The 13,426-nt window shown below is 43.1% G+C and overlaps 1 protein-coding gene across 2 annotated transcripts in view; it reads right to left on the bottom strand.

The window, feature by feature from the left end:
- The window catches only part of GIGYF2 (GRB10 interacting GYF protein 2), a 75,123-nt gene extending 65,168 nt beyond the window's left edge, over positions 1-9,955 (bottom strand). The window contains exon 1 of one of the 2 annotated variants that reach the window (XM_063408777.1): positions 9,872-9,955. The gene's annotated coding sequence lies outside the window, so the exon portion shown is untranslated. The remainder of the gene's footprint in view (positions 1-9,871) is intronic. The other variant, XM_063408778.1, reaches the window with a different exon arrangement.
- Between the last annotated feature and the right edge of the window lie 3,471 nt (positions 9,956-13,426).

The following is a 13,426-nucleotide window of genomic DNA, read 5'->3' as shown; positions in this document are numbered from 1 at the left end:
AAAGATTGAGGATGCTGTGTCATGTTTCTCTACTAGACTCCCTAGCAGTTTAGTACCTACAAGAACACCAATCTCATTGCAATGACCTGCTAAATAGCTTCCCCTATCCCTCATTTTGGCCACCACACTTCGGCCACCACTTGTTTTGTGAACTCCTCCTCTTCTGTGTTGCATTCAGGTAAGTTACTCCACCCCTAGAAGCTCTGATTGTATAAATTTTGAACTGAAAACAAGACAACTGTAAGTGAATGAAATCGGACTGAATACATCCCCCCAAAACCCAAAACAGCATAAAACAGATGCGCAGATGATCTGAATAGGTGTGACAGGTGAAGTGAATAGACAACATTACCCAGACATAAAACACACATGAAAAAATTACAGGCAAGGCTGAGAGAAAAATGCTGGACAAGAGGTACCCTGGAAATGGGCAGTGATGTGGGAGGAGGAAGGCAGAGAACAGGGAAAAGGCTCAGGAAAGCCAAGACAGCAAGTGCACCAGAGGAAAACACCAAAGCCTCGACAGAGCAGAGGCAGCAGAGGCAGTGCAAACCCTGTGCTGGCTCTCAAACTGGCAGCCAAAAGGGGCGAGCGTGGAAGCCAAGCTGAGAGGAACCTCTGACAGTGCCTGCACAGCACACCTGGCTCTGTGCAGGACAAGCTGCACTAACCAGAAAGGCAAGTTGGAGTGGACAAGGCAGCACTCGCACCACAGGAGGCAAAGCCAGGGTGGAGCAAGGAAAAGGATGAGGAATTCAGAGACAGGAACGAACGAACAGGTCACAAATTTAACCACCTTGGTTATGCAAAAGGCGTAAATAAATCTTTGTTATCTAGATCGCTTTCTTGGCTCTCATTAAAATGCTGTTTCCTTATTAATCAAGGATGGCAAATTACAAAAATAATATATACCTAGTATTTCTTCCTTGATATAATTTGATGAGGGAAAAGCCCCTTTCTCAGCAGCTGGTTTTGTGAGTTGAGGATTTCTACAAATCAAAGGTTATTGATTGAGGAATCTCCACAGCCACAGGTTTTGTATGGGTAGAGAGCACAGACAGCCTCAAGCTGAAGCGAGAAACTGAGGCAATATTTTGATAATGGCCAGTTAACATCACTGCTTGGCCAAGGTGGCTACCTGCTGCTTCCCATCACTGCTACAAACAGGAACATTTTCCCAAAGTTTTCTTCAGATAAGGTCAATACTTGATCAAGGTGCCAGTGCAACCCTACAATCAGTTAGGGTTTTCCTGCATATTTTTAAGGAAAAATGGAATTGTCTTGTAAACTGGAATTGAGACCCCATTTTCCTGGAGTGACAGCCACAACCAGCCACCATCCTGCCATCAGCACACAGGAGTGAAAAGAGAAGAAATCACATCAACCCCACCAACAACTGCAGGCTGGTAAGAGGGAAAAAACCCCCATTTTGTCAGTCAAAAGTCCCCTCTCTGAATAGGCACAAATTGTAATCCATTAAGATGAAGCCTTTAAGTGGCTTTCACTCACAATTAACAGGTAATATTCTATGTGCAGAAGCTGCCATCAGCAACACTCATTTCACTGGTTCCCTTTAGGATCAATGGTTATTTTACAAAGCTTACAGTTTCTTAAATTATTTTTCAAGCTCACTATTTATATTTAGTACCTTACAAATGTATTAAAGCTCTCAAACATCTGCTACAGACACAAGCCAGAACTTGATTCTACTAGCTAGATTTATGTGTTAAAATAGATAAGATGTTTCAGTTGAAGGGCTACAATTACCATGGCACATTGTGCCCATAAGCTCTGGTATCTTATTTAAAACATACAGCTAGCTAATAAATATCTAGACAAAAAGCTGTTTTCAGACATTTGAAAGATCAAAACTACCATGTTTTCCAGACTTTGCTCAACCTCACATAATTGCCATTTAAGGCTCATTTGTTACTGATGGGCACCTGCATTGAGATTTTCAGGCAATGTTAAATCGCTACATTTCAATCACACAAATTTTCTCAGCTAGCAGCACATGGTTCTCTGTCTCACTAAGATGTTCTGCTGTTCTGGGTAGACTCTACCAAATTAAAGGTTTTAGAATTCCAAATTAAGCCTAGGCAATGGCTGCATTCAGGTCTGACCATCTAATCTTTTCCACAGATAAAAAAAAATTAAAGATTTGGACTGTTATTGCAATTTATAGCTTTGGGGCCACTGCATGCTTAGGGTTTTTATTAAGTTTGGAAGCTTAAACCTTGAAAAAACAATATATCACTGATTCTTCCTATACACAGCTATTTTATTTTTAAATGGTCTATTCTTTGATCAGAGATGTTTAGGAAGAAAAGTATTCTTTCCTTTCAAGGTAGTTCTGTTGCTACTGTAGATCTGAAAGAGTCTTTTAAATCTAGAAATTGGATGAAAACGTGAGAACCAAAGAACACAACAGAAATCCAACATGAGCAGACTTAAGTGTAAGGAAATGGGTTGTCCTTAAATAAATATGGAGAAGGAATTTAACAGCAATGTTCCACCATTCAACAGCAACATTACATCAAGATGAGAACACTTCACCTTCTCCAAGCAAGAAAACATTCCACAGGCAGCTACTGGAGCTAGCTAATGTCAGTGCCAGTAACCGTGTTTTAAAAAAATTAACAGGTTGACTGAATAATTGATGCTGATTTTCTTTAATTCTTGAAGTGTTAAAGATGATCCACAAGTGTATGCAAGCCACCTTTGAAGTACAATGGTAAACAGGATGACTCAGGTGGCTACACAACCTGTCTGTTTGATATTAATCACTGGCTAAAGCAGACAACACTGATTAAAGGACACTGACATAATTAAGGCCAGGCAACAGATTTATGGAAGACATGTAATCAAAATATATTTTCGTAAGAGTAGAAATATCATTGCTTGGCCAAGTAGATAAATTTTAACTTGTGCAGGACATTTCAAATCAGAAGAATGTTAAAAATGGGACAAAATCATTCAGAACCACACAAAAAGTCTCACATCATCACAACCTAACTTTTCTTTTCTTCTGTAGAATCTACAACAACCCATCTCAGACAGAACAAGATTGTCAAAACCAAGTACAAGGCTGGTACAAGACACCGTCTTCTACAGAGTCTGTAACATTGGCCACAAAACTTCTAAAATCTAAGGATGACAAGCATGGATATGGTAAATAATGGAAATGACACATCATCAATAGTACCCTCATGAATTATTCAAAGACTCAGTCCAGTACAGCAGGTTGCACTGAATAAGGCAAAGTCAAGAGACAAACAAGCAGAAAACACAGGTGATATATAAGAAATGCAAGACTATTCTGGAAAAACACAGTCCTGAAATCATACTGAGATTTATCACATTAATCAACTGTTAAAGGAATATATGATACAACATTGTCTAGAAGAGCTAACAAAAAAACACTTAATCCAGGAAAAAGAAAATGCAGAGTAAATATACACCAGATTTTACCACTGAAGGGATACGGTGTCCTTTCTGTTGTAAAAGGCAAAAGAGCTGATAAATCAGGTGTTCAAAAATTGATAGAACCTGACAGACATGCCCTACAGTGAAAAGAAAATACACCAACAACATACTAAAGCTCTATTTATTGAGCTTTGAGAAAAAATTAAGTATCTTTGTCTGTAAATGATCACTCAGGTAAAAAATTCAGAAGATCCAAGTTAATTCAGTGAAGGGACTGAAGCAAGACATTCAGAGACAATCAACAAAGTTAGCTGGTTTTAAATCAATGTGAAATTATTTTCTAATAAGCATGTTCTAGTTTAAACAGAAAATGTATCAGAAAAAAGAAGTCTATTAGTCACATTATACAAGGTGCCAGACAAGTCACAAGAGCCCCTTCTGGCTTACCAAACCTGATTCCTGATAAAGGCAGTGAATTCTCCAAGGCCTATCTACCCACACACCAAAAAATTTTCCTAAGGGAGCAATGTCCAAACCATCCACTTCTCCAGAAACTACGCCTCTATTATTACACTTACATTTCTAGAGCTCTAGAATTCTTACCCCTGTCTGAAACCCTTGCAAAAGTATTTCAGTCTCTTGGCAGTTTCTGATCAAAAATTGTCCAATTGTACTATCTCCAATGGCACTTCTCTGTTCACTGCACAGAGGCACCTAAAGCTTTATGGAGCACCTCAGCTTGCCACATGTTCCACCCTAGTCAAGAACAACAAATACAAGCAGCCCTTCAAGGATAGAAATGACACAGGAGACTAACAAGAACTACATAACTAATAACCAAATCCAAGAAAAATTCAAAACATTAAGTAACACAACACCAGATGTTCTCCTCCTTTCCTGCTTACTATTGTGAACTTGGTGGTTAGGGAAGGCTGGAGCTATTCACTTCTTGCTTCACCTGCACACACCCAAACGGGAACGCTTTTCCCACTTTCCCCAGCAGAACACAGCGTGACCTCCACCTTTATTAGCAGACTCGCAGCCAAAGGCACACCAGCCATTAAACTTCAAGCAAAGTCAGGGAACCACACCCTTGGCCTTGCCACTGGCTGGAACACAAATGCTTCTCATTCCAAATCCTATCCCAAAATCCTGCCAGTGCTCACTTGCCAGCTAAAAAAAAAAAATCACTTCCACATCTGTCCACCCTGGACATGGAAAACTTGCTGGCAGGTAACTATTTTGTCTGTGCCCTTCCACGAGACGTTACAGATCAAGACACCAGGTCTGTCTACCTGCTCCCCAGCAAGGCAGCAGCCAGACTGTGAATGCAACCAAAACCCCACTGCACCTCTGTCCCACTCATCATACACATTATACAGCCTATACCCATTTTCAAAGTGGAAGAACACGGCTTCAGACTACGTTAACTGAAAACAATCTCTGAATAACAGATCTGGGCTGCTGAGAGGGTTCAGGGGTTCATTTTTAAAATGTCATTTAAATAACCAGCTTCTTTGGACTTTGGAAATTATACCCTTCCCCTCCCACCCTGTTCCTTAAGGTTTCCTGCTCATGCAGTTCTGAGATATCCTATACTTCAGGAAACAAACATTCAATAGTGAGTGTTTAATAAAATACTCTAACAGAGAGAATCAGAATGTGTATCAGACTGCATACTACATATGAACTACAATACATTTTAATAGCTTATCCATTTTTGCAAAATTTGCTAAAAAAATTACTTGCTTTGATCTAAGAACCATATCTTTGTAAATTGTGATGTTAGCTTGATCCTTACTACTCTTAAAACTTAATATTGCAGAGAAAATCACATACACAGATGATTCAGCATTAACTAAGCCTACCATAAAAGCTTCACTGGTTTTAATGGTGGTTGAATGGGGCTTCTGATTTATTAAGTCAAGTTATAAAATGTTTTTACATAAAAACCTTGCCATATGCTATTCCATGATCAGCCCCATCACTTTCTGTCACACACAGTCTAACACTAACATCACCCCTGCTTTGTGCAGGAGGCTGGAGCACACAACCACCAAAGGCTCTTCCAACTAAATCATCCTCAGATTCTAACACACATGGCTCAAAAAAATCAGTTTATAAATCCATCACTTGTCAGCCAAAGCAACTCCTTGCCACACAACATTCTGACTCTGAACATAAATTCAGCTATCTATCCTCACAAAACTTCACTCACAGTCACCTCTGGAGTGGCCAGAGCGTATCTCCCTTGTTCCTCCCAGTGTGAAGGGACACACCGCCACACATGGACCCCATCTCTTTTCACCCACACTGACCTACTGACCTACCCATGGACAGCTGTAGCCTCTGAGTCACCCCGTCACACAAGCCAGAGTCTTTATCATAAAATGTTATTAACAGAATGCAATTTACACTTATTGTCAGGAAGAGAAGGAACATTAAAAAAACGTGTTTCACTGTAACCAGAACCTGAAACAAGTTATTTCTCTACTGAATAAAAAGGACAAAATTTCAAGTAACAAAACACTTCACAAACTGCAGAGCACCATGCTCACTTTCACTGGAATAGTAACTATTTAACAGTACAAAAATATTTTTCTAACTAGTTTTTGTAACTGTATATGTAAGTGTGTTTATCCATTTATAATCACAAACTACATATACAAGCAGACCTACTAAAGCCTTCAAGTTATTGCTCTTTATTTCCCTAGATTTTTTTAAACATATGGCCAAAGAGAAACAATAATGACAATGCACTATTTTAACAACTGAGACAATCAAAAATTAGTAAGTGATCCAAAAAGCATTCAACAAAACAGTATTTTAAAACAATTCTCTAAATATCCATCAAAATTTTTCACTGACCTACACACTCTACAACCCTTACACAGCCCATGGGATTCCTTCTACTATTCTCTGTAATCCTGAGGTCTACGTATCCAGCTCCTATATATTAAAAGCTTTAAGGATTACAGGAGAGGCTCACTCCTGAAAAAATATACTTTGATTTCATGCTTGGGAAAAACCTCAGATGCATTCAAATGATTCTATACATCCTTTCCATTAAAAAAAAAAAGAGGCAAAGATAAAAATTTCAGTGGCAGCCTAGTTTTCTATGTAGGCATCAAGTCATCTCTACAGTGTTTAATCACCTTTAGAGGAAATGGAATGAAAGCCCTCCCTCTGCAAAAAAAGAGAAGTGGACACATTTTGTAATCAGTGTACAGTGGCAATCTCAGCTCCTGACAAAGCACTGCAAAGACCTCAGCCTGCTACAACCTCCAGCTGCCATCTGAGCTAAACAGGAAAAAATAATGGTATTAAACATCCCCATGATGAACTGGTTATATATATCCACACATATTACCACCAACCACAAGAGGGCCAATGCCATACAGACCTTGTCACTTAAAACACTTAATTCTTAGTTCCATCCATAACTTAGGCACAACCTGAGCAACCTTGCTGAGTTTTCTCACTTCTGGTGATCTTCAAGCTAGATCCTTTATGCAAACAAAAAAATGTTCTGGAGTTCAGAGCAAGAGATGCAAGGAGAGGCTAAGCTGGACACAAAACTGACTTTGTTGCCATAAGAGCAAACCCCATCCCCCTGCAGCATTTCACACACCCTGGATTTCAAATGTCACTCTGTGAATTAAAATAAATTGATGAGAAAACCACACAAAGAAAGAGTCCCTTTCAAAGCAACTGCTTCTTCAGTAAACACGGAAAAAGATTTCTCCTCATCAATCTAATCGCTCTCTAGCAAGCTCTGTAAGGAGAAGGGTCCCTTGCTCTGCCCCACAGCTCTGTCTGTAATCATGAATTATATATAGCTTATCTCTACTGATCTTTGAGCAGAAGCACTGAAGAGGGAAAAAAATAAGGAAAAAAATGGAAAACTGCTAGGAAGTGGATTTTGGTTTTCTAAATCAGACTATGAGAAAACTTAATATCATACTTTAAAAAGTCCTAAGGACAAATTTTAAAAGAAGAATTTTCTTTTAGTGAAACAATAAGAAACATATATATGACAGTTACTTGAACTTGCAAGACCAGACTAAAGCAGGCAAAATAAAAATTCATATTCTTAGTAATTAAAATTAAAAAATAAATAAATGAAGAGAGAGGCCAAAGGGGAAAGCACAGATCATGGTGCCCAGCTCATCTTCATCAGTCACTGTGAACCAGTGTTTTCCCTTCCAGGTTTACACAGAAACATCTTTCAGCATAGAGAGATGTACAAGCAAAATCTTCAGCCCCTCAGCTGTAACAACAATTTATTCCATGGGACTCTGACATCGAAGGTTGTTTTCATTTTAATAAAGTATCTATAGATTTTAAAAACTGCCATTTTTTCTTATGTTTAGGTATGAGGAACTCCAGTTTGTGACAGAACTTCATTCAGACAACTGGCCTTACCAGAGAGATACAGTGGTGCCTAGTCTCAGTTCCTTAAAAAAAACCCCAAAACCTACTTTGCACTCCCTTTTTACACATTTTCCTCAGCTGAGGAGTAAAACAGTAGAGAAAAAATTAATTACAAGCCTTCAACTGCCTATTTACTAGCATTTTTTTCACTTACATAAACACAGGAATCTTAGTTTTAGTTTATGTATGTTTTAGAAAGGCAAGCAAAAATACTAATAGGAGCACATGATATTTTACAATCCTCAGTCAACACCTGTAACAAAAAGAGAGTTTGCAAGAGTCCAAGTTTTTACTGTGGTATCAATTTCTTTAAGCACAGTGTGAAACAAACCATTCATGCTCCAAAACCACATTACATTTTAGTTCTACGCTCTTGCTTTAAAACACAGGCTCAAGAAACCATTCAGAAAAAGGCCCCAAAGAAATACAGTGACCAGGTGCTCCCAGGCACATTCCTGTATCCTGGGGCTGGGAGAGCCTGAGATGCTTTAAAACCATTCAGCCCCAGTATTTACACACAATATTGTCAGATACTGAAGCAGATTATCAAAGTCCCAACATAAAAAGTGACATCCAAGTTTCAGGGTTAAAGTTCTGCCTTCTCTTTAATCCACCTGACTATTAGACAGAAACTTTATTATTTTTTTAATCACACATTCATTGAGAAATTAACACCAACACACAACTACTGACATCAGCTGACTTGTAGAACTACACGAACCTGGGGAGCAAAGCAGGTGCAGACGGGGCCATGGACACTCCAGCATTTCTGCTGGCACCCCCAGGGTTAATCAGGTTTTCACACCGGCATCAGCTAATTGCTCAAAGGATACCTACTCAAGTGCATGGCAAGAAAACCAGTACCTCATAGTAATAATGCTCTTATTATCTACTGCAGTCACCACCCAGTAACAAAACTTTAAAATAGCGAAACAAAGTTTTTGTTGGTGACAACTGCAACCAATTTTGTTTACAAAGGTTTCCAATTATCACACTGTGTATCAACCAAATGCTCCATTTACAGAACAGCAAATTAACTTTTGTTTATTAAAGAGTTTCTTAAGAACAAAAGCAACCAGCAGAGTCACAAGAAAAAAGAAATTCACACGTACTTTCCAGGAACTTGCCCAAGTCAGCTCCTGAAGCAAGAAAATAAAATGAGCAGCAAGAAGTTAGAGGAATATAATCAGAATTCAAAAGTCCTTTCCCCGCCCACCCAAGCAAACAGATATTCAAGAATTACAGTAAAAGCAGAACACCACGAACGTTGAACTGAATGTTACTGGGGAAAACGTGGATTTTTATTCCAGAAGCACTACTTGGCAACACCTCCTTTTGGCCTACACCTTGTCCCAATTCAAAGTGCAATAATCACAGAGAACTGAAAGAGCCGTAAGTGCTCTGTTGACACTCAAACTACTTGTCTTGGATCAATACCAAACGTACACAATTCTGATCGATGCTCTCTTCAGCCTGCCAAGGCCTCTCCAGTCAAACACTGCCGGTCACCGCTGCTCCCAACACCCTGCTGCCTGCGCGGGGGAAGGCTCGGAGCTCCCTCCGTCCTCGGCCAGTGTAACCCGACAGGGCCGGGCGTGCTCGAAGCGGGGCTCACCGCGGCGCTCCCGCTGGGCTGGGAGGGGACGAGCGAGTTCACAAGGGTCAGTGCGGGGGGAGACGGCCCCGGAGGGCGGTGAGGAGCCGCGGGCGCCCCGCCGCCGCTTGACAAGTACCAAGGACCCGCATGGAGAGCTCAAGGCCCGCTCGCCCCAGCTCCAACGAGCCCTGCAGTGGCCCATGGGGAGCGCAGGGGGGCCCTCCAGGCGCACCCCCCCTCCCCCCTGGGCGGCCTCGCCTCCCGGTTAGGCCGCGGGGCGCCTCGGTGCTGTGGCAGCCCAGGCGGACGGGAGCCGGCAGCAGGGCCGGTGGTCGGACAAGGCGCGCAGCGGCGGGGGCGTGGCGGGGACGGCCAGGGCAGCGGCGGGGCCGGGCGGCGGCGGCACGGCGTTACCTGCGCTCCCGGGCGGAGAGTCCCTCACAGCCGCGGCGGCTCCTCAACCCAACAACACAAGATGGCGGGTGCGCCGCCACGCAGCGTCACGTGAGGGCGAGGCCACGCCCCCAGGCCGTGCCGCGGGACCCGGATGAGCAGCGGCTCTTCCCGCCCACCTCCGAGTGACGTCACCGCGGAGCTGGGCGGGCCTCTAGCGCCCCCTGCCGGAGGCGCGAGCCCCGCAGCCCCAGCCCCGGCCCTTCCCCTCACAGCCCTGAGGGGGTGGAGGTGGGCAGAGATGGCAGGGCCGGGACGGCCCCCGCGCCCTGCCCGAACCCCCGGTAATCAAATCACTGCGTCAGTTCCCCTTGCACTCGGCACTGGTAAGGCCATACCTTGAGTCCTGTGTCCAGTCTTGGGCCTCTCAATTCAGGAAGGATATTAAGGGGCTGGAGCATGTCCAGAGAAGGGAATGGATCTGGGGAAGGGTCACCAGTCCGTGAGGAGCAGCTGAAGGAGCTGGGGACGGAGCTCAGCCTGGAGAAAAGGAGGCTCAGGGGGGCCCTTCTTGCTCTCCACAGCTCCATATGACAGGAGGGTGAAGCCGGGGGAGGTTGGGCTCTGCTCCCAGGAAACAAGGGACAGGACAGGAGGAAATTGCCTTAAGCTGGTCAGGTTTAGGGTGGACACTAGGAAGGAATTCTTCACAGAAGGAGTGATTAGACATTGGGAGAGGCTGTCAAGGGAGGTGAGGGAGTCACTGTTTCAAGAGGTGTTCAAAGGAACGCCTGGACGTGGCACTCAGTGCCCTGGTCTGGCTGACGAGGTGCGGATCAGTCACAGGTCAGACTCGATGATCTCAGAGGTCTTTTTCAGCCTGAATGATTCCGTGATTCTGCCACCCTCCCGCCGCTGTCTCACACTCACACAGGCAACCTCAGCAGCGCAGTGTGGCTCCCAGCCTTATCTGTTTGCTCTGTATGGTTCCATGAGGCAATTCAGCTTTATCAGTGGCCACAAGGAACTGTGAGAAGCCACCGTGTGTGAGCACCCACAGTGCCCAGGCACCGAGGCTGGACCTGCTCTCGCCTGGGCACTGCAGGAGCCCTGAGGACTCTGCTGTGGGAGTCGCCCTGGGAGGCAGCGGCAGCTGCTGTTGCTGCTGACAGAGAAAGGGCATTAGATGATACATATTTTGACTCTTCTGATGGAAAAATCAGGAGCTCAAGGCAAACTTTCTTCAGCTAAAAATACCAGTTTATTTTTAGTCCCCAAAGCCATATTAGTACACGATGCAGAATAGCCCCATGTGGTTCCTTCAGCGTAAAAAAACTATTCTTGGCTGTTACGCACTGCTGAAGGTGTAACCCTTTTCAGCTGAAACAGTTTCACTCTAATCATGATGTCAGCCACAACCCATCCTCTTCCAGGTGAATAAATACTTGTCATTGTGTACGGAATGACAGCCAAAAATTACGCAACAGTGAATTCTAGTGATTCTTCTGAGCTAATGGGTTGAAAGCCTGGAATTCTGGGGCTTATTTTTAGCTGAGAGCTGCATAGGACTCCCTCACCCAAAAACCTTAGAATGGAATTTCTCCATTAGGAGGCTGGTGTGGAAAAGCAAAGCTCCCTAGAAAAGGGCTGGCCTCTGATAAGCTGCATTCAATCCCCGTGGTTGTTGCCACACAGCCTGAGCCAATACTAATAACGATAAAGAGAGGGAGGGAGGGAGACAGTGCTGCATTTCAAGCTGTCAGTGAGAACTTCCAATTTCATTGCAGAAGCAGCTGTGCCTTGTTATTCTACTTATCAAATGTGAGTTTGAGCACTCAAAAATATTTTCACATGCTCTAAGACAACCTTTATCTGAGATGGGAGATGTTTTGCACTTGTGGAAATTTTTTTTATCCCAGTTAGCACAAACATTATATTACTGAGACAAAAAAAAAAATTCAAATTGAAGTAGCATCTGAAACATGCCTCATCTGCAGAACTTGGCATTTCTGTAAAATACCTCAAGGAAACTCAGATGATAATATTTTGGTAATAGCAGATGCATCTTAAATCTTTCACAACTCATTCAGGCAGAACAGGGAGAATGAAAATTCTCATTGAAAATTCAGGACTGCACCCGTGGTAAAATTCCTGCATGGCTCAATGACAGAATGTCAGCTGATACTGTGTAGGTGTGAAATCACCCTAGCAGCCAGTCTGGGTACCAAGGGCATGATGTACTTTGGAGCCCTGGATTACTGTGCCAATTCATCCACACTATTAAAAACCCAAGTGCAGGGAAGCAGCATCCCCAACAAACTATAAACTTTCCTTACTAACCCCTTGTTTTCACCCATTCTGGCTTGGAGGCAAGAGCCTGCCTCCCTCAGTACACTGGTAGAGCTATGAACACGGAGCACAGCTTTGAAATGATAAATAATGACCACAAAGCAGCCCAGAAAGGTGTGTCACAGGCATGTTTTCCCTTGCCCCTCCTGCATTTTGTTACTTGGAAAAGGTGGTTCCCCCATTTGTTGAAATAACCAGGGATTTTATCTGGGAAGAGTCAATGTCTTCTCAGCAGCCTCTGTTTTCCATGTCCTCGTTTGTCACATCCCTAACAATAATGAAAACACCAGCAAAGCAGGCAAACATCCAACTGCAGTTTTTAAAGTCAGTCACTTCAATGCCTCTGTCACCTCAGGTGGCTTGTGCTGAAAGACAGAATACCACAAACAAGCTGCTATTTCTGCAACACTCTATTACTTTTAGATGTCTTGGATTTATCTGGATACTCCCATAAGGTTAAAATGTTGTCACCTTAATCCTCACAGATAAACCCCGAACTTGAGCCAGAGGAGCTTGATCACACCATTTCTCTTTCTCTCAACTGTGACCACACTGAGCTCTTTAGATGAGAGTTCCTGCTGCCACAGGCTGTCCCCTGCAGCCAGTGGCAATGACTGTGACAGGAGCATCCTGGAGAAATCCACTGCAATCTGAGCATCTGACAGGCCGATCCCACCCTCGCTGCTGCCTGAAGCTCCAGTGATCCTCTGTTGTACTTTGCCTGCTCTGGGAAATGTTAAACAAAATCCCTTCAGGGATCAAGGACGACCTGAAGCTTCCATTCTATATGAATGACTTGAGCAGGTATTTGTCCCTTCTGAGAAAGACCACTAAATACAACAGGCCTGTCATCAAGCTTCTCTGCTTGCCACCACAGATTTAAGAGTCGCTTGGGGCATGTCAGAAATGCCAGACAGGCATTAATGTACCAGCAGGCATCACTAAACAGAGCTGGCATTGCCAGCACCTTTGAGAGCCACCTGTGGTGACATCAGGCATAAGAGGACAGAGCATCAAGGATGATAACAGATAAATTACAAGTAAATACAACTAAGTGCTGTCACATGTGGGAGATACAGCTAGATAACTTCTCTTTAGTACTTCTGCATAACCTAATGACAGTGTATCCAATCCAATAATTGCCAGTAAAACAGAACAATCTAGAAAGCAATTAATTTCCCAATGTCCATTTTTGCAAAGCTTATTTCAAAATACACATTGCTGCAA

Source organism: Prinia subflava, chromosome 11, assembly GCF_021018805.1.
Source record: "Prinia subflava isolate CZ2003 ecotype Zambia chromosome 11, Cam_Psub_1.2, whole genome shotgun sequence".
Lineage (NCBI taxonomy): Eukaryota > Metazoa > Chordata > Aves > Passeriformes > Cisticolidae > Prinia > Prinia subflava.
Note: the sequence above shows the minus strand (reverse complement) of the source record. Positions and strands in the feature narration are given on the sequence as shown.